The sequence below is a fragment of the Bombus pyrosoma genome, linkage group LG7, assembly GCF_014825855.1.
Source record: "Bombus pyrosoma isolate SC7728 linkage group LG7, ASM1482585v1, whole genome shotgun sequence".
NCBI classification, from domain to species: Eukaryota; Metazoa; Arthropoda; class Insecta; order Hymenoptera; family Apidae; genus Bombus; species Bombus pyrosoma.
The window spans coordinates 10186239-10208253 of NC_057776.1; the positions used below are offsets into that span (position 1 = coordinate 10186239).

Consider the following 22015-nt stretch of genomic DNA (forward strand, 5'->3'; position numbering starts at 1 on the left):
CATCGGGGGTGGCTGCTACTTCCGTGGAACCTCGTTTTGCGGATACTGATCAAACCGGCGCCGTAATACGTCCGTTTCATTTCCTACATGGGGATATCGAAAGAGAAATCAAATACGTAGATAGCATAAAAATTATTTGTAAAATATCGGCGTTTGTGCGAGCGTCGGCAGTCGATCCTTCGCAGTCACATTCCCAAATGTTCATTCGAATAGCCTGAGTATTAGCGAGTAGAGACAGTTTCCTTTACTCGGTATCACTTCCATCGCTATTCACGCATTTCGTTTTTTCGAGGTCGTGCTCGCGACTGCGGCAAGGTCTGCACTATTTCGGTTGCCTCAAGGCGAATGAAACATTCTTAGAGAGAATAGACTTGGTGCAAGCTCCGTGGAACAACCAGAATAAAGGAAAGGTTATTTTTTTTTTTCGGTAGAACTTTCAGCGGAAGACGAAAACCAGTTTCGTGTGGAGCAAAGCACCCGGAGATTGCGAACGCGTCTTATACGTGTAAAATTAGCTTATATACGATCAATTTTCTTAAACTTAACTAAAATCGTTTAAACCCATCTCGAGCATTGATAAACGTTTTATATTCCATCTGTTTCGCAGATACGAATTATCATCCGAAATTTTGTTCGAGTATTTTGCGAATATACGGGACGACGATGCGTTGTTAGTAAATAATGAAAAGAGTCGTTTTCTCGATGACGACATTAGCGGAAATATGGTCGCGTAACTGACGAGAATTCTTGCATTAATCGAACAGTGAACGAGGTCGCGTTACGTTCGATGGGTAACGCGTGGGTGGCAATGTATGAAATCTCGCGTGTGTGCCCACGTTACGCCGCATTATACGATACAAATGTATCGTAACAGACAAACGAGCAATTCGCAGCCAAACGGTCTATGGCGATACAGGTGGATCACCAACCGTTTGCGAATCTTTCGTTTCAATACTGTGCCTAATAATCGCCCTTATCAATCAGACGCGTCGCGAATATCCGCGTACGTTAATGAAACCATTGCTCGCGATCGAGATATTAACGAAGATCGCTCGTGAAACGATCGTAAAGTGACGTAAGGATTTCGACTCGATACCGCGTGTCTACAATTTCGCAATATGGAAATGGAACGACCAGTCATGTAACGCGATTCCGCGTGGATAGTTACGCTAACCAAAGAAACTTCCGTTAGAACTACGTTATATATAACAATATACATAATATAATACACGTTGATACTTTAATTTTTATACCTTCGAGAACCTTCAGCGGTTTCAACAAAACGAATCTTCGCGAAAATTTCTTTGGGTATACGTCGATTCGTCGAGCTGGACGCTGTTAGCGTACGAAAACGAATCACACTTTGCTCGTGTTTCTTACTCGTCGTTGGTTAAAAGTGTACAACGTGAACAATTACCTGGTACACGCAAGGCGCTTGAAATACGTTCGCAATATCGCGAAACCCGCTTCATAATGGGGTCGGCTATTCAAGGTGCACCGGGGAGAAAGCGAAAAGCTGGCGACTAACATTTTTCTTTCACGCAAATTCTCTACGACCCTAACGACCGGTGTAATTGGATTTCACAAAGTTGCTTGAAGCATCGTTGGTGGGTACACGAGATGTGGACACGTGATAACGATAAAGTCGTGTCGCGTTTTAGAGCAGCGATTATTTCTGGATGACGCGATCGTCAGCTTTAATTTCGTAGACATTTTCTCGCCAGCTGAAAACGGATCCTACGAAACGCGCCGACCAATCGGGCAAAAATTAATTTGTACAATTTAACGAGCTTTTAATCGCGGCGAAATTTTTTTCGTGTCGCTTTCTTAACCAGGCGAATGAAATTTAGTTGAAGTTGTTAAGTGAGCCGTCACGCGACCGCAAACGCGTACATTCGTATTACCCGTTTGATTTATCTGGCCGCGTATTAAGTGTATCGCGTTTAATCTCTCCTGGATCGTATTAAAAAGCTGCACGCTGCGCGGAGACTTTCTTGAATTTACAATTACGAAACGAGCCGTCGTAAATTTGTCCTCTTATATATCTCGCGAATGAGCCATGGAAAACGGGCAGTTTTGCATAATTACGTCGCTAAAACACAAACGCGGTTTCGATAGGTGTGGGCACGTAGGAGAAAGCGAACAGTTTAGCGCTGTCAGAGTATCGAATGTCGACGATCGTTTAAATAGTAATTTCAATTATTCTCGCGCTTCGTACGCGATTTTCCATTCTTAGATCGGTTACGTTCGATATTAAATATAACTATTCCATTTGCTCGGAATCACAACGAAATGGTTGTCCTGCATCCCCGACTGAATGCAAGATATTTTAAACCAGGACGAAGCTTTGAAAAAGACAAACAATATTTCTGCGCTTCGAGCGGTCGCAATCACAGGGATTTTTTTCACCGCCAAAGCGCCGCTTCAAATATAATTCACGCGATAATGCGAAAGGAAGTAACACGGGCGCAATTTGTCCTCGTCGTGGTGGCGGCGTCGAGCACGTCGCGAAGGGATCAACGTCGTAAATCAGGACTTTATTTTCGAGGGAGAGGGAAAAAAAGAGGCAAATGATATGTACGCGAGTTACCAAGCACAGATTATATTCGCAAGAAACAGATGTTCGGCCCGAGTGCCTTAATTAAGAGGTAATTACTTATTCCGTGGCCAGAGAGAGCCCGAATGACTTTCTTTAATGCGCCCAGCAATTAATGTGCCGGGGCCGATGCGCATCGCGTAACCGGAAGCGCACCCTGGTAATCGCGTTTCTTCGCGATGCAACCTCGCGTGTGTTCACGCGAGAAACAGCTTAGGAGATCTTCGCGGTTACGTGGGGAATTAATTACCGCGCAACCGATTCTGAACGATCGAAATTTTGGACGGTCGAAAATTCAACACTACTACAGCGTATTCATTCGGCAAATACAAATCATACGCTTTGCTTGTCGAGTACTGCGCATTCGTATTCCTTTTCACGGTTGCCGCCATTATGGTTTGCACCATCTTCTACCCATTTTTCTTCCGGCTTGACAGATTTTGCCCGCGACATTCCGACGTTCGGTAACGAAAACTCCGGAGGCGCCTTGTCGCCATCGTACTTTTATTTCTGACTTGCACGTTGCCGTGTGGTTCGCAATTAATCATTACGAAATCTTCGGCCAAAACAGTCTGTTTATTTAATTACTGGAAAAAGTGAGTGCCGAACCGATACGAGCTGCGTGCTTTCCATCGTTTCATCTTTCTTCGATACGATTCGCTGTTCGTTTCCTATTGTACATCTACAATTACTTGAATATTCCACTTACAGATACAAGGGATGTGGCGTGACCACATCGAAAGCGGAGTCGTATAGGACATAATACCGCTTGTTATTAATTCAAAGACCGATTATCCCTCGTATTTTGTGCTATGATTCACCGTGCGCCACACCGTGGATTAGCCAGGCGCGCCGAGGTGCTAATTTAGCAGCGGAATTGTCGCGTGCACCGTAATAAGGTGTCCCTGCGTGGACTATTGTGCTCGAGCCTCCGTGTCTCGAATCGACGCGAAGAATTTGTTTCCATTTTCTCAGCATTAGCGCACGCGCGAGAAAGAGACGCGGTACAATGGCTGGCAGAGATTAGGAACGACAACGTTCGTGAATTAATGCGCGTCCCAGGTTGATGGGGAGTAACGGGGTTGAACGGCGCGACCTTACCGGTAATTGAACGTCGCAGGTTGCCACTTAACGGTGACTCATCGCACGCTCGCGCGAATTATCTCGCGCAATCTGCTCTCGATGAGACACACGGTACCGACGATAAATCGCCGCGAAGAAATTGCGGCCCTGGTGGAAGTATAGCGTTTCATGGGGTTTAGCCATCGATTAGGTTGGCGCGCGGCCGGTAGCCGTGCAACTTTCGCGAGCCGCTGCTGCGCTATCGCGTAAATTATTTAAATGATACACGCGGATCGAGGAGCTCCGGTTAATGGGTAACATCGTCACGATTTCCCTGTGTTTCGGAGTCGAATAAGGATTATAAATAACCGTGGCGTTCTCTCGAGTACCGGTATCGCGAGTCGTTCGTGACGGGGATGTGGAGTACAAGTTGGGCATACAGGATGAACTGGGAGAGTCGGGCGTTCGATAGCGCGCAGCTTTTTGCATCGATTAATTTGAACATAATTGCTACTGGTATTGCAAACTTTTTTACGTCGACAGACTTCGATGTTATCGATAGTCCGTGCAACCATGTTAATGTTGTGTCTCGTGTTTAATTACACGGCATAATATACTTATTATTTATTAGGTGTCTCCGACTTTCAGACACTCGGATTTTCCATACATGCGCTCGCAAATTGCAAACAGTATATTTTTTACCAATCGCCAAACGTAAAGATAAGAAGGGGACGAAGGAGAAATTATTTTTACGTTTTCGTTATCTACATCGATACTCCTTTTTACGCAAATTGTTCGAAGAAGTTGCAATTTCGATAACACGTTTCAACCGAGAACGGGTCCCATTTGCCGTCTTTATTATAATTTGTTATCGGATGGACGATGCGAAAAGATGAGATGCGCATGATCTACTATGCCAGGATTACGTTCACGCGCGTTACGTAATTCGTCACCAGCGGTAGCGGCCTCTAAGCTGTCCCGCATTATCGCGCTGCCGTAAAAATATTAAATACGATCCGTAGTTAACAGTCGCTAGTATTTCGCTCGGTTATTTGCAACCGGGTTATAAACGTTGCACAACGGGATGCCTAAATTTACGATGGTACGAGCTTTTCCAAATCTTTGGTTTCGCCCTGCCGTAACTCGTATTTCGTACGCCATCTCTCCTCCCTTTGTTTCGTGGCTGTCGGTTTCTCAATCGACGACCAGCGGAGAGGATCGTTTATTCTCGAGCGAGATCGCCGTCGCGAAAATCGATGACGACACGGTCGTGAACCGCGAAAAAACGCGGTGCGAATTGGAGACGCATCGGTGACGTTCGCGTTTGTTGTGCACGCGGGGAAGGTGAACGTGTATTTCTGAAGCGGCTGACTCAGCTGCCACCCACGCTTGTTTCGCGTACGCTCGTCACCAGCACTAACACGCCGAGACGACGACCAAGTTGCGCTCGTGAGCGCGAGAATTCGCGCACGCGGCTCACCTTGCCGCATCTATACGCCACGAATACGCGTGCGATCCTCTGCACGTGACCTTTTTTCTTTTTTCGAAGGCTGGTTGCGCAACCGGCTCGCGAGCATTATGCCAATATTCGCCGTTCGCGCGGAAAGAAAGTGTTTTACGATCGTGGCCCGAAAGTTGCTCGACATCCTCGCGGACTGCCCGCACGGCTTATCGTAACGAGCCTTCGAGCCGCCCGTCGGCGTGTAGACGGCGCACAATTTTTTCGGGCTCTTCACCTTGATTATGTTGTTCACTTTGTTACCGCGGTAAAAACTCGAGACGATACCGTCCTTCGGTTTTGGTTCGACGAGGCTTGTCCGTGCGGCACATTGTTGCTTTGGACATTGATCATGCCGAGAAATTACAGCATGTCAGCCGTAATTTGTAACGCGGAGCCTGTCTTAAAATAGGTGGAACGCTGTGGGAGGTACGTCCTCGATCGAGGATGTTCGTTAAATTATCGTGACTCGATTGTTTTCTTTGATGTTTCACTCGAAAATAGTTTGATTCGGCACGAAGACACAATGGACCACCTATAACGCGTATCGGTAATATCGCGGTGAAAGGATTACGGACAGAGTTCGTAGGATTCGACCAACACCTTTCGACCAACACCTTTCGACCAACAACGCCTCAAATACGTTTAATAGAATTTTCAACTTTCTTTTGCGAATGCGATTCTTATTTCTTTGTGCACGCTGGCTACTTTTTGTATCCACTGTGTAAACTGCACGGGACAAACTACCGGCTATAAAAGACGTAGGAATTTATCTCTTACGGTCGTAATTCGCGTAAAAACGTAGATTGCATAATAATACACTGTATTCGTTATTCGTAAACAAATGTATTACGCATGACATAGTCTGATATTTTGAATAACGCGCGTGTCAACGTGTCCGTAGCTTAGCTCTATTCCCGACCGCATAATTCCTGAAACGCGCTCGCTCGAGAAGCCCGATCATCGATTGGAAACTAGTTGCGAACGTTCGGTGTCATAACCGGCGACAGGCCGCTATAAATAAACGTTTACGATACATCGATCAACTGGCCAACAGGCGTTAAACGAACTGCACAGCGCGATACCAATTAAAGACGAAAATAAGCGGCGGTGGCGAACACGGGAGACTCGTTCCTTCGGGAATGTGTTAAAACGTTGCATTTGCATGATACATTTTAATGATCCTGCGTTTTCGTCACTGTACCGTATCTGACGTTTCTCAGGATATTTCGAAATAATTCTGTCCTTCGGTATTAATATTCCGGTTATCAGCACATTGGGCTGTCCAGTGTGTCGCAATATTTTGGATGCAAATATTACGCATTATACATCGAAGAGGTATCACCGTGCGTTGCGATATTAGCGCGTTTATATGCGCGAAGATTAATCCAGTTAAACATTAAAGCTAAACCTGCTATCAGCTTGACAGGTTTCAGATTTTTCGTTATCGCAATTACATGCAAATGCATTTGCCAAAATTAATCTTGACAAACTGAATCATTTATGCATAATATGCTCAAATATACAGCCCAGATCGATAAAGATAAATCAATTTGTTAGCTTCGTTTTAGTCCTGGCAAACGTAAATACGATATAATTTTATCTTCGATAAAAATGAAACAACACGCGAGGAACAGGCGATGGCTATGTAAGATTGGCAAACGAACCACGAGTTAATTCGTCTTTTCTGTTTAACAGATTCAACTTCTCCATATCCAGATACGCGTACGCCAATTTTTAAACAAATATCTTAACTGGTCTCGCATCGTTACACCGTTAACCAACACTTTGCGCGGCCGTTTCAGCGATAATTTCGGGTCTTCGTGGACGTTATCAAACGACGGTTCCTCGACGCGACATCGTTATTATTTCGGTTTTCGATCGCGGCGTTCTCGGCGGGTTCGTCGAACTCCCTGTCGTTTCGCATTTGCGCGGCAGCCGGGTCGTACGGTGCGCTAACTCGACGCACTTAGCGCCGCTAGATTCCCCAGTCAGATATTAAAAACAGCTGGATCCCGGGAGCACGGTCGCGCGCATCGTACGTGTCGTTTACAAGCGACGAATTTATCGCCCCTGCCGCGACTTTAAGTACCACCCCAAGTGGCTTACAGCGAGTCGAACGCCTCGTTGCTTTCGATACGTCGGCCGTCTCGACCCGCGGCACGCTCGTTGAAAAATTTCGCCAGATAAGCGTGGAGAAAGGAATGGAACCCGCTGGATCCTGCTACTGGCGTCGCCCGGAAGCTACGTTCGCCGAATATTTATCGCCACTGTTACCCAGTCTCGCGTTATCTCGCAGTTTCTCGCTTATTGTTTCTTAAATTCCGTATAATTGAAATTTATTACGCATTCGCGTGTAATTTGTTTGTGCACGTCCTTACTCGATTTTAGGTTAATTGGTCCGCGACAGGAGAAAGCCATCCGACTTTGCGACACTGTAACGTGTCTACATCTCGAGTTTCAATGACGCGCTCAAGGAAAATATCGCTTTGTCAGTTCGGGAAATTGTTCGATGTCGCGAAGCGAAAAGTTCGCAACTTGGCATTAATTCTGTCGTAGGAGCAGCGGCGAGATAGAGCGCGTTCTTTCATCCATGTCGTTTCTATCGTATCAGTGTATCAGAAGTCGATGCAGGTAGATAGCCCGTGGCGGCCAGTAAATTTGAAGTGAAAGAAGTTTTTGTGTTGGAGATCGAGGACAATGCGGTAGCCGACACGCGCGAATGCGATTCAATTCGTTAATTATCCGAAACAGTTTAAAGCACGGTCCAAGAAAACACGGCGGCGGATATCTGGGTCGATCCAGAAATAACCTGAATGCATCCACCCGCTCCTGGTTCTTCCTCTGTCTCACTCTCAAATCTCACGCAAACACACACTCACGCCCTCTTCGTCTTCTTCATCTTCTGGGATTCGTCGACTCTCAATGAAACATCCTCGTCCACTGGTAGGCAGATCGTTCGTTCGTCTCTTTCTCTGCACGGCACCTCTTTCGTGCATCGGTCCACGCGATCTTCTTCTTCGATCGCCGCTCTCCTCCTCGCTCTTTGCTCCCCTTGCCGCGACTGTTCAGCCTCGGTCGATTAATTTGCGAGCGGGTTCGCCACGATAGCTTTTAAATTCGCGCGATCGCGACATAAACGTTGCTTCTGGTAATGCACAAACTGGCTCGACCATTTGTAATGACGCAATTCGCGATTATCCTTTACGAGGGAACCGATTATTTACGAATCGATGGCCGGTTACGTGAATTATGCCGCGTGACCACGCGAAGATTACTTAATTTCTCGATGCTTCGGCGAGAGTGCCACGCGGACTCGACGTTTCATCCAGTTTTTGATTGCAGCCTCGGTTGAAAAAAGATACGATAGAATACTTAAAAGATGAAAGATATTTTGAAAGTTTTAAACGACGACAGATAGGCTGAATTAATTGTTTCTTCTTCTTAAATAAAACCATCCTTTTGTTTTTCTTGCTAAAACTAGATACGACGCTATGTTTACTTAATTTTTGAACCATGAACCGGCCTGACCTAAAACATTTATTTTTATCCAAGTTCCACGAAATTAAATGGATCGTATAACACGTTAAACGTCAAATGAAATACGATAAAAGCGATATCGTGAAAAATAATTACCTATAATAATCGTGGAATAAATTATCGGGTCGTAGTTTCACGCGACCAAGTTTCTTTTCGATGCCAGCAACATCGTTTAAGCAGAGACGGTTATTACGAAAGACAGACGGTTGCTCTGGTGGACAAAGTGGTGCCATATTTTAGGAAGGATTCATGACTAACCACGGTGTGTCAACAGCGCGACTTTTGCCCGCCGGTATACAAGGAGCTTGCACTTTTGTAATGGCTCGACATTTGTTCGCGCACTGCCGCTTAATTGACCAATTTTTAATGTCGTGCGTCGCGGCATTTGAACGACGAATCTTTCGGATTTGTAGCGGGACCGCAAAGTACGAGTACATTAGCGGTTAATACGCTGGAAACGAACATTGAACGGCGTGTTTGCTTCTTGAACGTGCGCGACATCGCGTCCCACGATGCGTCATCCCCTCGAAGGTCGGAATGAAAAATGGAACGAAGTTACGATGTGGCCGGTGTTGCAATAAGGAAATCGTTATATTTGTACCGTTTGAAAATGAACGAGATACTTTGTACCACATGTATGTCGAACACGAGATATCATCGATTCGAAACTGTCATTTTTTAGTCGATCGTTTTTTCGTCTTGGAGCAACGTTGAATTGCAGCCAAATTTTACTCGTTAAGTATTGACTAATAACTGCGCTTAATAATATAATAGAATTTCGTTTATGCGAACTCAAATTATATATCGTACATTATTTGCTTCTCCGCCCCCTTTCACTCGACGTGTAAAATGAAAAATACAGCGATAACTTACTTTATTTTGGCTCTTTGAACTCCGAGTCTCACTCTCAATCCTCTTCTCGATTAAAACGCGCTCTTATAGATCTTACACGCGCTACCAGTAATCTAAAGTAAATAGTCGCTCGATCCTCGATCTTTCGTGTCACACGAATTTTCACTCTAGTACTATCGTCAGGATTAATGAGAACAGTTACAGAGGATAGCGACTTTTTATCATCGAAACTATTCTTTTCTCTAACACGCGTTCGGATAAATGGAACTTCACTGTATACAGATTCGACTCATCCGTTCTTCTTGCCACTGGCATCGCCTGCGGGCCGAAAGTTCCGCCCCAGACAGTTACGTCCGCTCCATTGCACACGTACGGCCCCCTTTTTTTATTATTACCGGTTTCATTTTTAATTCGCTTGGCGGACGCAGTTGGCCGCCCGCGGACGGATCGTTTTGCCGTAATTAGTTTGTGGCCTGCGTGCCTCTAAATCGGGCGACGATCGTAAATTCGCGGCGACACCGTGTCCCGCGAACGATCCGCCGCGGAAAATTGGAGCGTATCGCGCGACTGGCTGCCGCTGTACCGGGTGGTCGCGGAAACCAACCCTTTGCCAGTTGTCCTTTTGCTCGTGATCGCCGCGCGAATTTTATTCTGGGAAGACTAATTCCGTGGTCGTCTCGATCATACCGATTCGGTTCCCGGTTCTTTCGCTGCCTCTTTTTGTTTCGCTTCAAATTGTCCGGATTTCTGTCTTGTCTCTCCCGTCGAGACGATGCGTGCTATTAATACGGAGATTTTTATTTATCGCCCATGCTCTCGCTGTTTTCCAGCGTTTTGTTTCGTTTGCATCGAGAATGGTATACGTACGACTCTTACCCGAAGAGACTGAAAAATTCTGCTAAAAGAATCAATTTCGCTGTATAATTATTCGATGAATTAAACGTCTAAAAGCTTTTACGACGGAAATAAAAATACTTCTCGATGAAGTTCAAGAGTGAAATTTTACTTCGACCGTCGATAACTCAGTTTGTCTACGGAGGATTAAAAAGTTGATAAAGCGTTCTGCGTCGGATGATGCTCGCAGAACCGAGGCTATCTTTCCTCGCTTATCACGTTTAAAATCGACGTGTAGTAATTGTACGCCGGCCTTCCTGACAGGGTTGCTTCCGAGAAATTAATCTCGGCATTATTACCAGAGTAACTTCTCCGTGTCGCTTTATTTTCGACGTACCGGCCGACCCGCTCGTTACAAGTAAATCCTGCGGTGGCTGTTAACACCTCCCAGCCTCGAGTGTAATCGCCGATCTAACCGTCGCGGAACTCGTGTTATCGACGCAACGTCCTCGAGAGAACTCCCCGTTAAACCCTTCGTTCTGACTGATTTACGCGATCGTGATGCTCGTTCGACGAGAGTGGGCCGATTCAATTAGCGACCATCTCGTTGAGAGCCACTTCGAACCTCGAATTTCCTCGTGTGATTGCCTGTGAGCTTGTTCAATTAAAAAACGCTGATTTATCGCGTCGTGTCGCTGACTTTTATGAAGAGCTTAGGAGATTTAGAAGTTTAAATCTTGGAGTTAAACGACGGGCAGGAGACTGTATCGGGTGTTACGAGTTTTAGTGGATATTAACGAAGAATTAGAAGTTTCCACGAGTTAATGAATTCGTGCGTAGCACTCTGTAAATAACATAAAATCCACCCACGTTTCTTTTTATATGTATCTCTCAATCGCAAGTTGATAGTATTTAACCTTAAGAAAATAATGCAACGTCAAATCGAAGTTTATCAGCGGTAAATACGGCTGAAAGTACGTACAAAGGGAGCAGATTTGTTTGTATTTCTAGATACGTTTCACCGTACACGCCTGCGTGCCATCTTACCCGAGGCGTGATATTCATTTTCTTCGATACGTTTGACGCTTATGGCCGTCCGATCGACAGCTATTGAGATGTTATCAATGGACGAATAAGCGTTTCACGCCGATTGACTGACGTCCCTCCTAATTACCTAGAAGACGGCCGTCGCTTTGCCAAATGGAATTATTTTCTAGTTGTCAATAGGACATTACGATACTGCGTTGCTTTTTTTCACACGCTCCTTTCTCACGCTCTTTTCTGGCGCTTTCAAAATCTCCATATTACAACTTATTTTCTGGACATCTTTAACGTTACCAGAAATTTTCTTTCCGTTTTCGATATTCCATACTCGTTTGATGTTCTTGCAAGTACTTCGGCTAAACATGGAAGGGATGCCAGCAGTTTGCAGAATCTTTCGTGGCAATCACCCAGATATCACCTCGACTCTTTCCTCGCCTCTGTACGATCTTACGGCGAAAGCTGAGAGACGTTTTCTCGCGAGCGCGAGCGCTGTCATAGCAAAAACGAGGAAAAACTGTTAACGAGACAGCGTCAAGATCGTGCCGGAATCTCGCCGCCAGTGGCGACGCTACAAATGCGATAATTTATTAGGTAAGAGCCGCTCTCTTTCGAATAACCGTGGCATGGCAGCGCGGAAGGGATGAGATGAAGTCGTTAGAAAAACATCCCCCGAAACGGCTGTCTCTTTGATTCACCGTTTCCTGCGGTCTCCGCGACCGATTTCGTTGTATTTTCGTCCGCTTCCACAGTTTCGTTCGCCCTGCCTTCGTAGCGCTTTCCCTCTCGAGCAGCGCAATATCCACCGGGCTGTCTTACTTTCTTATGGCTCTCCCTCGTTTCTGTTTCTTTTTCATAGCCCGACTTGCAGCGCACTCCGAGCCTCGTCCACGCGCCCAAGAAAAACATTTCGGTTGTCGCGGCGCGCAAAGGCGGGCGTACAGTCGAACGCGCGTGCGCTCACGCGGTACGGGCGTGTATTTCACCGTACTTCTTCATGTCCGACGTACCTCCCAGGAGTAGCTCGTGGACCATTCGTAATCCCTACGAAAGATGGCTATAGTTGTTTGGTTTAACATTTCTTCTTGCTGGATATTGGACGAACGGGAGGATGAGGATGAAACATTTTAAAGTTATGAATTATATCTTAAGACCGTAATTGATTGGACTAAACAGTTAAATTTTTGTCCGATAACGTGTTCGGTATATTAGGAAGGAAATCCAATTGAATAGAAACAATAAAATAAATAGTAAAGTGTTAAAATTATAATCGACGAACAATTAGGCTGCAGTCTCGTTCGTACGAATATAGAGACGCGACTGTTGGAATTCGATATTACTCCTGTGCTTACTCTCTCTCAAAGCAGGTATAGCTTAGATTCTTGTCCCCTCTTTCTCCAAGTAAGTACAGTCAGGAACGATCCTAACGATTATAAGCTGAATTTACGCGTTGTCAAACATGTCCGGATACGATAATTCTACGAACCATCGTAATAGCATGCGCGCTAAAAATTACACGGTCCGGACCATATCCAACAAACGAGCACGATAGCTCGGAGAAGTTGCAAATTCACTGTCCATTCTAGATCACGCACGCCTATTTGCGTCGACGACGGCTGCGTGCACGCCCAGGTGCGTACCCGCCCTAAGGTGCACGTGCATTTCTACTCGTAGATTTATGCAGCGAACAGAGGCGAAGGTACGTAGGCTTAACGAGAGCTACTATGACCTACTTACACTGGCCGTGTGTATTAATCAAACTTCCAATGGAAGTTCGACGTTAGAAAATAAAACAACGTTAACACGGAAGAACGTATTACGGGGAACTAATAATCGTAATACCGTAAGTCAGCCCGCTGACATTTATCGCGAAACAGAATTTCACGTTTATTACCGCAAAGAATCTTTCCTTTATACTCTTGTTTCGTATCTTTGTTTTACCAGACGCACGATACTTTTCAAGGGTTGAAAGCACGCGATTAGTTGCAAATTCGCAAAATCGTGACTTACATCGTTATGATTTTTGGTACGCCACGTAAGAAGGCGAGAAGTTGGAAAAAGTGAACTAATTTGGCGTGAAGAAGAAGAAGAAGAGAGATCAAGATATTCGGTGGAACGTGAATTTCAGGGAATTTAATTGGGATTCCCTTCCGCGCGACCTGAAAACTGGACCTTGCTCGTTTTAAGCGGTTCTCTGTCGCATACCGCGGGGACACGCGTTACCACGGATCGTCCGGACGTGAAAAAAAGAGAAGAGGCGAGGTGACCGACGAGACGAAAAATAAATCCCCGCGGAGAGAGAACAGAGTGGCTCTCCTCGCGCTTTTATCTCTCGTCATCACTTTCTCCTCGCCGCGTGATTTACGCTACTCTTGTCTTCCTTAATTAGGTTAAGGCTCTCTCGTCCCGCTGTTTTGCATCCGGAGACAGGGAGAAAAGGAGTCCCCGCTTCCGATACGACCGCGAAATCCACTCCGACACCCTTGTTAAACATTAATCGAGGCGCTGTTCGCATTGTACCACGCCGGGACGATTTATGCCCCGAACCGCCGTGCTCTTTCAGCCAAACAGCTTTTCAGAGAAATTTATTACATATTTACATCGGTCCTTCCTCGCAATGCCGTTGTAACGACGTTGTTCTTTCTTCACGGCGAATCGTGTTTTTTTACATGATGACGCTCCAAGAATGGTACCGCTCGAGTTTGAGCAATACACCGCGTGGCGACACGTAGCGAAACATTTCGATCACCTTGGATTCGTAAACGGGTCTTTTATCTCTAGAAATTCGACAGAGTTTAGAACGTCGGTCGTTCTAAACACCCACGAACCAGTAATAATAGAAGTCCTATAAATTTTATGCTTTCAGTGGTAGAAGGATTTGGAAATTTTCGATGTGCTCGTTGTTCGATAGCGTAACTAACTTCACCTTCGAAATTTCTATGAATCTTTGTAATATTCGCGTAGTCGCCAAAGCTCGTAAATCTTTCCCCGTCCAGGTGTTTTCTCACAGTATCCACGATGGCCAATAAAAAATATAGCAGGGGGACTGGCATCGTTTTAAGTAGTATACGCCTTCTACGTCGCGGTTGGTCGGCCATTGCGTAGTTGCAGTCGTCGAAGGCCGTTCTAGGTCGTTCGGTAGCTGCCACTAGGCAATGCTTCTCAAGCTGCTTACCTTACGCAGCCGATTCGACGTGACTTTTGTCCTTGCCAGGATTGAGAACGCGATTTGATTCGATCGAATCATGGCATGATCGTTTTATCCATTGTACGTGAGCGACGTACGATCGCGTATCACGTGAAAATCGTTCCGCTTCGTCGTTGATATTAACGCGTTGCTCATTAATACGTAACCGATTAGAATTTTAAAAACAATAATTCAAATTTTAACCAACTTTTTATTACTATTATTATTATTCTTGTTATTATTATTATTTATTCGTTAATATCGACGAGATCAATCTTCCGTTACAGTAAGCGTACAATTACGCGACTGTAACGTGAAACAAAATGTATTGGAACGATCTTCATCCTTTCAATCGCGCGATAAATGCTTCACACCTTTAGCGAAAAGTTAAACTCTACCTTCTGGGCATCGGTGTTTGGTTTTCAACGGGAAGAAATATTTCGAACGTAACGCGAAATCGACGTCGTGTGTTTCAGGAGAAACCTCCTCGTGATTGCGAAACCGCAAGGCAAGCGGATTGTTTCGGATGCTGCTGACAACGAGGCACACATCCCGGTACGGTCACGAGGAAAACCTCGAAATTTATTAACTTGTAAGGTACGTTCTTGCATGTGCAACGCAGCCACCCAGGACTCGATAAAACGTGCTTTCGTTACTTTCTCGTCGGTCCCCCTTTTTCCTTCCTCTTCATGCAGAGTTACACGCCGCTTGTGCTCGCTCGTTTATTCGTTGGTCGCGCGATAAAACTCGTCCGGGTTAAGGCGGTACGCCTCCCATCGATTCTCGCGAGGAGGCACCCTTTTCATTTAAACTGGCTGCCGCTCGTAAGAAATAACGTTGGAAAAAAACCCGCCCGCAGATACACTCCCCTTTTAACGATCGCACTTAACCGCGACTTTTCGCGCTGACGCTCGCTGTCTGCGAAATTTGCGATCGCGGCAGCGATGCTACGAGTATAAATACGAAACCTTTAACAGCGATGTTTGATCTCTTTCTTTCTTTCTCCGCTTTTCTCTTTTCATAAAACTTTGAAGTTTCTTTAAGCACCGATATAAATTTCCCGTTATTACGCGTACAGTTTTTTCGTTTTGCTTTCGTTATTTTCATCAATTAGGAAATTTGGCGGTCCTATGTTTTTACGCACTGCTCTTTCGAATTCTCGTTTCTTTGGTCGAAGGAGATCCTACGCTTGTTAATCCACGCGAAATTTATTTTCGTCTATAGATCCGAGCCGATCTAGAATTTTGCTGATGTTGTTTACAAGTCGCATGGCAAAACAATTCCAACATTTCCCGAGAAGTATGTTCAAACTTTTGGCCAACGTTCATATATCATTCCTGTTATTCGCCAGTGACGTTACCGTTTTCACCACGTCACCCGTACGCTGCTCCAAAAATGATCGTTTCGGAGCAGTTGCGTAATTCCATTTAGATCGTAACCAGTCAACGATACATCATTGTGGTATAGCGCGCTCGAATACTTGACCGGTCAGTCCACGACAGAAACATCTAGCAATGACGTCTATTTTCCGCGATTCCGCGGACATGCGAGCCCCGACACTGTCTATGGTCAACTATAAAGGCCATCTGTTCGCTTTTAGAGTCCCCTTTATACCAGCGGTGACGTCATTACGCGCACAGATAAACAGAGACGAACACCCACTCAGCATCGCTATCGTTGCTCGTTGCTCACCTTTTCCACTTCGGTCACACGTTCCTCTTGGTTTAGACACGTTCGCCAACTGTTTCTCTGTCCAAGATCTCCATCATCGAATTTTGTTTTAACCGTAACCGGTCACCGTCGCTTCATGGCTGTGCTATTATACGACCGGCATTTAACGACTGTTCGTCTAATTTTCGCGAACCGCCTTTCCGAGGAATCTTTCGCGCAGCTGGAGGTGCTTTTTGGCACGGATAACGCGGCTGGATTTATTGTCATTCGTAAATCAATGGTTACGCCAGTTTCCTGTGGCTTTACGAAGCGTTCCCGCGCTCCGCCATGCGTTCACCGACACCGATTCTCTTGCGCTTCCATTAATTGTGTCACTTCTAATGACCTTTCTCTTTTAACTACACGACGTTTAACGTTGCTTTCTTAATTTATGCCCGATAATTGGATCGAATGATTCATTAACGCGATCTCCGAGTATTTCCTTCTTCTGCTTTATCTACGCCTACAGTATCTTGTACAGAGGATTATTACATTTTGAGAATTTTCCTTAAAAAAATGAGAACAGTTCTGCATAGGCAAATATGCTTTCTACCTCAACCGTAACATTTTAAAATGAAAATGCAGCGATGTACACGAGCGATGTATATCAAAATATTAGAGCCTGCATTCTCGGAATTGCTGAGAGTGAAATAAAGCATTTAAAAAATTCAGAGAAATTCAACTGAAATTCAGCGTAAAAGAAAAACAACAGCGCAGGGGATCGTGGATACACGGAGCTCTAGCCGAATGCTAGAAAATTAGCGAGCGTGACGCGAACGCCCCTCGGTGGCGTTCCATCGAGTTATCCCGTTTTCACATTGGCCCGTAGCCAGGCGTCCCGACGCTTGCCGAGAGGGTGGACCGAGTCCGGCCGAAGACGGCGTCCCGGCGTCGAGCGTCCGTCAGTGCGTGTGTGACATGGCTGCGAGGCGCTACGGCGACCTAGACGCCCTCCACATCGCGATGTGAACATACCCGCAGCGTCCTCGAACGATCGCTGAACGATCCTTACACGTTCCTTCTCTGTTGACGATCTTCTCTATTCTGTCGCGTTGTCCTGCTTCGCGACGTTTTTCACGCGATAACACAACACGGCATATCGTGACCGGATCGCGACGACCTACGACCTCGTTCGAAGAAATACTCGAAGAACGTCCCACTGCGAACTTCGAGCGTGAAAGTTGGTCGCAACTTGGTCGACGAACCTGTAAGAAATTTCGAGAACGAACTAGGATACAGCGTCGCTAGGAGCTGGTATTATCGAACACGATCACGTGAATTCTGTTTACGTTTCGAGGACAGTGCGCCTCGGAGTTGTGGGTGGAAACGCAGGTTGCGCAGAGTGACGAGAAACCTCGAGTGGTGTGAGTGAGAAGCGGGTCGAGGAATTGAGGATATTGCATAACTGGTGCGATAGTTGAGAACGCCTGAAATTTCGTCAGGGAAGTTAAAAAGAGGGGCTTGGAGAGTTGGAAAGTGAACGTAAGTTAGAAGTGATGTGTAATTGGGGTTGGTGAGATCGTTGCGGTTTCATTGACATGTTGGGGACAGAAAGAACGGTACATCAGACGAAGTGGAGAGTCGAGTGGTTGGTTTTCATCATCGAACCTTAGATTCTTGTGTGGTTGTGTCTCGCGGAAACGAAGCCGAACGTATCATTCCTGCAGCGAGACGATGTTGCATTCCCTGTAAAGAAATCGTCGAGGAGTGAGCTTTTTCTCGACGTTGTATATAAATGCTCACAGATCGTGGACCACAAAGTATACTCCTATTTAATGGACCTTCATAGGTTAAGAACCGTATAAATTACTATTATTAAATTACGATCGTTAAGCGAGAACGTTTGCTTCGTACGACAGAAAGTGTAAATTAGTGAATTTCAGAAGAAACATTTCTCTCTCTTTCTCTCTCTCTCTCTCTCTGAAGCAATTTTCGTATTTATATTTTCATCTAAGAAAAGACGACTCGCGTGGTATCACTTTTGGAACGGTAGAACCCCGTGGGTTGTCCAATTTCCCTTTCAAATAACTGTGATTTTGATGACTATATAGACGAGGAGGGTGTGATATATCGACGAATCGGGTGACACATACGCGGTGAGATAAACATGTCATTGACGTATTCCGCGGTATTAGCGGTGTTTGAGGATGACCGACGTTATCCAGGATTTTCAGTAATACCGGGCCGTGCGAATGATCGGACCGGCCAGTGCGTGTAATCCGCTGGGGGCGCTTGTCAAGATCGTTTCGGCTGTCGTGGCTTGACAACCGCCTGGACAAGTTATGTCGGGCCAGTGACGCGAGCAAAAGTTTGGAGAGAGGCCGATGCGTCTGTCGACGAAACGGTGGCTTCTACTCCGCTCGAGTGAACAAGAGGAAGACAACGACGAAGAAGCAGAGGAAGAAGAAAAGGAAGAAGACGAAGAAGAAGAAGAAGAAGAAGAAGAAGAAGAAGAGGAAGAAGAGGAAGAAGAAAACGAAGAAGAAGGGGGGCGTGCTTGAGAGGAGCGCGTGCAGCTCGTTCGACCTGCTCTCTCGTCGTTTGCACGCGTGCAGCTCCCTGTGGCGTGCACGTGCGTGGCTGCGTGCGTGTGTATAGTGCAGGAACCGACGATGGAATATCGGTGAGGTCACGAGGTCACCGCAGAATGCCTGAGCCGAGGGCGAAGCGCTGTAAACACTGTGACGGTACGGCACCACTTGGCCTCGACGGGTGTGCGGCTTTCTCCACTGTGCACGGGGAACACTTGCTCCGTTTCTAACTCGAACGTCCAACCCTTCTGACTAATCACATATTAATAAAGTGTCTTTTTTTAACACCAATGTCAGCTCCTTTTAATCTTACGCTCTAACTTTTATTAATCTCTCACCCAGGTTTGTTCGTCAGCTGCTGTTTGAAGATATTTGGCATTGCTCGTTGATGTTCGTCTCGTGTGTTGTAACGATGTTGTTATTGATATTTTAACGACGGATTGGTTTATAACGACTCAGTGACGCTGTTTATGCATGAAGGTCTCTTCTGTTTGTTTTTGTTTTTTTTTCTTTTTAGGAGCTACGGCTTTAAAGAGAGATTCGTTTGACACCGAGGAGGTTTGGATATACCTTAGAAAGGTCGGGATAGTAGGACCTTTGGGAGTCGTAACACGGATGATACTTTCGTTCTTTTATTTACAAAGATATTCTCTTTCGTTAAAGAAACAACGTTTGTTTATGATGCAATCATATCGATTATTACAAACCACGCAGATACTTACGTTATATTATAAACAGTCAGAATTTTGTATTTGTTATTATCGCCAACAACACGTACTCTATCGAATAAAACGTATCTCGCCAAAGTTGATGTTAGTGTTCGAAAAAGAGCATCACGAATGTATCGTTAAATTGCTTGTTTCTCGGATTCTATCCTATGCTGTTGAGAAAAGCCAGATGGCGGGATCGTAAAGGCGGATGAAAAGTCGTATTTCCGGCGAAAAATCTGTGTTAATTAGGGACGCAGAAGAGGCCATTTTATCTGTTCATTTATTCCGCGGCTGTGGCCGGACACTTGGACCAGGCTTGAGGCAGACCAAGGCGAACGCACATAGCGCATTCCGATCGGATGGCAACTACGTCCAACTACATTCCCCTCCGCTTCACCCTCGTCTTTTGCCTTTCCTCTTCTTTCGTCTCTCGCGCTCCGTACCGCCAGTATTTTTATCCTCGGTTATTCACCCTCTTATCTGCGAATAGAGGCGCCCCTTATCCACCTGGATTCATGCCTTCTTTCCGCATGTGTCACTTCTTATCCCTTCCGTTTTCCAATTTCGTATTTTACCGGTAAAATCAGCTCCTCGAGCCTCCTCAACGATCGCTTCGTTCCTTTTTAATTCCTTTCATATTTGATCAAAGACGATGACGCAAGAATCGTAGATTCGCTGTTTATATTTTCAAAGCAGAATGTAGCAAAGTCGTGGTATTTTCTTGCAGGAAAATGGGAGTTTCGGCGGAAATATTTGCGGAATCGGGCTCGGAGTGTCAAGAGATGTTAGTGGCGGGGCGGTTTATTTGAATTTCTTTCCCGATCGATCGTCTATGCAAACAGCGAAGCGGCCGGGAATGGTAACGATCACTTCGGGTATTGGCCTACATTTTTTCCCGGCGATTTCGCTTCGCCGGTCGTTTCGCTGCCCCGTATCTCTTTTTGTTTTTCGAAACGTCAAAGCGCCGTTCGGCCAGATGGCCGCGATTAAAAAAAGGATCCCGCTCTCTCTCGCGCGCGCCTTACGTTTCCGCTGACCGGACTCGGCACCGTCTGCATCCAGAATTCTTAAACAAAATTTATAAATACGCGATGTCGGCTCTACGTTCTTTTCCGTGCGATGTGCGCTAGGTCTACATCTTGTAAACACATTTTCACGGACGCTCGCAAGCTCTCGTTTCGCGCTTTGCTACACCGATAGCGAAACGAAGGGATGTTATGAGATTCGAATTTTACGTTCCAAATGCCAAGGTCCTGGGTAAGAATTTATTGCACGGAGAACAGATAGATAGGCTCGGCGAGCGTTCTGCAAAAAATGATTTTCCATTCTCCCGCGATCCCGAGCATCGTCTAAGCTTCGATCGTCCAGTCATTTCAAGCAGATTCTACCTTCTACTTTTTTTCTTTCGTTATTCTTATGAGTTACGTACTAGGTGACAGTTGCGTTTTATCTTCTCTTCTTCGTAGGTCGACTATGTTTATTCCTTTACAAATTGCACCATTAACGAAAAACATTCTTTTAAATCGACGATATCTCGGTGTAATTATACCAAAAATCATACGTTTACCACTATAATCATGCCAAGAGAGAGCCTATATTTGCGAAGTACGAGTGTTTAAGTTGGTCAAAGCGTTTTTATTTTTATACAGTCCTTCGCAAGACTAATTACACGTATATATATCTAGTGGCCGCGAAGTGGAGTCGATAATGGGGTCTAACTCGAAAAGACCCAGAATACACGGGACGGATTGTAAAGCGACAGCCAGACGGTGATGTATGGTACAGGGACGAGTCGATGATTACGAGGAATCCATGCCTTCATCTTTTGAGGGCCGCATCGTTAACGAACGTCCGCCCCTTTTAATTACTTTCTTCATTAATCAGCAAGGTGGCCCCGGTGTTATAGGTCGGTGACCTTCCAGGAGGAGCAAACGCCCTGTCACGAGTTAATCGACCATCCCGAGAAACCTTTTCGACGAGAAGAAATCTAGCCAACTTTTCCACTCTACTCTTATCGGCTAGATCATTTTCAGTTCGACTTCACGAATCTAGTCTTCTTCCACCTTTCTCTCTTTCTTTTTTTTATGTATGGACTTTGACGATGATTAGTCTAGTCGGCTCATATATTTCTGAAAGACTTGCGAACGATTTTACAAAAGATTCGAGGATATTGAAAGTTACGATTCGCTCGATCGACATTTATTACCAATATTACCATCGATCGGAGCAGGGACGTTGAAACAACGGGCATTAAAAGCACGATACGCGAATTCCACGCCGATGCATCAACGTTTAATAATACGCAATTGGGAATCGTAACGAACTATCGTTGTTAGATCATTGCTTTGATTCGATTTAACGTGGCGTTATATCACGAAAATTGAAAAACACAGTAAGCGGCAGTTACTTTCGTCCAGAGCCATTGAAAAATGTCATCGCCAGATGTTTTAAACC

At 45.5% G+C, this 22015-nt stretch overlaps 1 long non-coding RNA gene across 1 annotated transcript in view; it reads left to right on the top strand.

The window, feature by feature from the left end:
* The window catches only part of LOC122569839, a 55823-nt gene that overhangs the window by 12586 nt on the left and 21222 nt on the right, over positions 1–22015 (top strand). Inside the window, exon 3 of the long non-coding RNA XR_006317591.1 lies at positions 15087–15207. This is a non-coding gene — a long non-coding RNA (uncharacterized LOC122569839). The remainder of the gene's footprint in view (positions 1–15086; positions 15208–22015) is intronic.